At 54.2% G+C, this 3728-nt stretch overlaps 1 protein-coding gene across 1 annotated transcript in view; it reads right to left on the bottom strand.

Annotated features, from left to right (window-relative positions):
- The window catches only part of ADGRD1 (adhesion G protein-coupled receptor D1), a 180287-nt gene that overhangs the window by 124349 nt on the left and 52210 nt on the right, over nt 1–3728 (bottom strand). The window lies entirely within an intron of this gene.

Raw genomic sequence — 3728 nt, 5'->3', positions numbered from 1 at the left:
CACACACATACCGCACACGTACACACACACACCACACACATACATGCTGGCGTACACACATACCGCACACGTACACACACACACCACACACATACGTGCTGGCACACACACATACCGCACACGTACACACACACACACACGTACACACAGACAACACACAAATGCACACACGCACATTTGCATGCCCACAGCACACACACAACACACATGCACATATGTGCACACATAAAACACATACACCACACAAGCACATGCATCTGTGTGCACACACACACCACACCAATACATGCACACATGCACGTTTCCTTTCTGCTGAAGCACTAGCGGTGTGTTGCAGGCATCACAGCGTACTCCATCTCTACCACGTGTCTCCTAAAAATGGAGACTGCCTCCTACATAACCATCATAACAATGATCACACTCAGAAATTTAACGAGGACCCCACAAGATGCTCTAATGGACAGCCCAGAGTCAACTGCACACAGCCCGCACCGTCACTCACGTCCTCCAGAACTCCACTTCTCTCAACCCAGGAACGTGCATTAGCTCAGGCTCCAACCTCTTTAGTCTCCCCCAACCTGGAACTGCCCAACTTCTTCTCCCTTGCAATCCAAACCACAGCCGCACACAACATCCCTTAGTTCAGGTGTGTCTACCTGCTTCCTCGTGAGGGGCGTCAGGCCACGCCTCTGACAGGAGTATGCCATAGGAGGCACAGATGTCTCCCTATGACGTGACAGCAAGAGACACAGGCCCACAACATGTTCCACGTCGATAATGTTGAGTGTGGCCACCTGGCTGCAGGGGTGTGGCAGACATCCCCATTAGCAGGCACCCTCCCACCTGGTGACAGCTAGGACTCTGAGGTCCGTGAGGTCCCGTCCCCGCAACCCTGCTCCTGCTGGCGTGCACATCCACTGATGGCTTCTGCCTGGGTCAGTGACTGCAGTGAGGGCTGCAGAACTGTGACCTACTGGTTCCATCCATGCTCTGTGTCACTCTATAGTGACTAAGGACACACACTGAACCAGGTCTGCCTCCCCACTCATCTTTCTCAAGCACCTGTGAGTCCCTCACAGCCTGGGGAGAGGCCCTTCCCTCTGTGGGCTGTGGCTTCCACCTTCACAGGAGGAGTGGGAGCAGGCCAGTCTCAGCCCCATGCACCTGGAGGAACCGGCCGTCCGGGTGCTGGCCGGGCCCAGCAACAGCACCAGTGAAAGCGGAACAGTCTCCATCATTACGGGGCCGGGCAGCGAGTGAGACTCAAAGGAGCCTAGGGGCACAGGCAGCCTGGCAGGAAGCAGCTAAGCCCCCACCGAGCCGTGGTAGTCAGATGTCGTCCCCACAGTCATCACAGGAGCCCTGGAGTGGTCTGCCTGGGGGCTGGCTGTGGAGACAAAAGTTCCTTCCGGCCTAGGCCCCACCTTTTGTGCACTGAGATTCACATACTGACTTAGACCCTCACCCTCGTCCCTGGAGAGGAAATTAAAGGACACTACAGCACCAAAGCATCCTTTCATCCTCACAACACACTGCGGACGTATGAGGATGACAGCGCACAATACAAGGCAAAGACAGAGGGAAGTCCACAGCAGGCTGGCAGAAACCCGGCACATGCGCACACACACACAATGCCCGCGTGGTGGCTGCACTAACCTGCTTCTCGTCGTGCCTAGGATGTGATAATTACCTCAAAGGCAAAATGGTGCAAATGCCCAATCAGCTTACAAAATCACAAAAGCAGGCACTTGTATGTCATGTTTAAGAATACCAAGCCCTACTTACACCATTAACTCATTCAGTCCTCCTGGCAACCCTCAGAAATCGGTGATATTATTACTCCTGTTTTAAGAGGAGAACACAGGCCTCCAGGCTCAAGTCACTTGCCCAGGGTCACACAGCTAAGGAGAGCACCTGCGGGAGGGAGAGGCAGGAGTCTGGGTCCGAGTCTATTCTGTGAACCAAACTCTTCGTCCCCTCCACTTCCGTCCACCTTTTCTGCCACAGGACAGAATGTAACAAGTACGGAGACTTTACTGGATGAGCTGTTTGGATGATTCTTTTCCAGGCTAATTTTGATGACAAGGCATCTTTGCACTAAGTGCTGAAGAGAACTCCACCTGAGCGGAAGATCCAACTTGATTGCAAATGAAAAACATGTTCCATCGCTGCACAGCAATTCTGTTTTGGCTTTAGCACATAAATGTGCCGGTGATGGAACTTGTGGGGCTGGTGTCAGTACTGACGAACCAGGGATGACTTTGCCTGTCTGATTTCCAGGCCTTCAGCTTGCAGGGGGAAGTCAAAGTTAGCTGCATTGTTCTGGGACACAGTGGCCTGAATCCTGGTGCTCCAGTGTCCTCTCTGCGGACACCAGGGGCCATGAGGACAGCAGAGGGAGAGTGAAGGCTGAGGCCCTGGGGACAGGCAAGACAGACTGTCTTCCATCTGCAAGGCTGTGGGCTCCCAGAACAGGCCCCCCAGCCTCTCCTCTGCCCATCCCTGCCAGCACTGATCTAATGGAAGGTCTGGCAAAGGTCTGCAAACTGCAGCTCTTGGGCTGGCTGCCTGGTTTTGTAAATAAAGCTGTACTGGAAGACAGCCACTCCCCCGTTCCCCCACGTAGTTTCTGGCTGCCTTCACCCTGCGAGGGCAGAGTTCTGGAAAGCCAAGGCAATTTACAAGCTGGCCCCTCATGAAAGGGCTGGCTGACACCTGGCTGGAGTCAGATTCTGGTGCTCACAGTGAATCGCCCCTGAAACGTGTGCACCCTGCATCTGGAAGCAATCCTCCCGCCTTTGTGAAGTTGTGGGCCGTGGCACGGATGCCACTGTCCCACGCGGGTTCTCACTGTGGCCGCACAAGGCACAGCGACGCCTCACAAATGCATGTCTCATACATTTCACAGCAAGGCCAGTTTCATGGTGGAAACTTCAGCAGGAGAGGCCAAGCAAGGGTCAACTTTTCCTTCACTGTTTTGGAAAGATTTCCCAAACAACTGAGATGGCATCTTTTTGAGGAAATTAGATTGTATTTTTCTTTGACCATTTTCCTGAAGAATTTTGGAAACCACACATAAAGAGTGGTGGGTCCCCACTTCCTTTCGTTGGAGGACATTGGTGAGCATGCACGCCTTCCCAGAGAAATCCGACCCAGCAGACGGTGTTCCTCCAGATCACAAAATTACGACTCCACTCCTCAGGAAAGAGGAACACCCTCCCCTCCCTCCTCATTTCCCTCGTCCTCCCCATCCTCCCCGTCTCCTTGGCGGTCCCCACCCTCTTTGCTCTCCTTCTGGGTTCTCAGGACCCAAACCCATTTGAACCGATGCTGCAGGAGCGAGCTCTGCTCCTATGGAGGGAGGGGGCCTGTCTGCAGGACAGCAGGCAGGGGATAGACAGAGCAGGTCTAGACGGCATCCTTGGGGTCCCTGGGTCCAGCCATGCCTGAAGCCCACCTGCTCCTCCCTTCTCAGTCCCCTGAGCCCTCAGTTTCCTGGCCTTCCACTTAAGCTGGTGTGAGATGGTTTTGTCCATCTACATGTTTGCCCACGACTGACACAGGCAGGTCTGTTGTCTTCCATTCCACAGCAGTGGAAACTGAGGCTGAGAGGTTCAGTCCCTTGCCCAAGGTCACTCCATTTGGTCGAAGCAGGTGGGTAGGGTCTCCTAGCCTGTGCTTCTGATCTCCACTCTGCCAGCCCGGCCCCAGGCCTGCAGTTTCCTAGC

This window comes from Piliocolobus tephrosceles, chromosome 10 (assembly GCF_002776525.5).
Source record: "Piliocolobus tephrosceles isolate RC106 chromosome 10, ASM277652v3, whole genome shotgun sequence".
Lineage (NCBI taxonomy): Eukaryota > Metazoa > Chordata > Mammalia > Primates > Cercopithecidae > Piliocolobus > Piliocolobus tephrosceles.
This window is presented reverse-complemented; position numbering and strand designations above follow the sequence as displayed.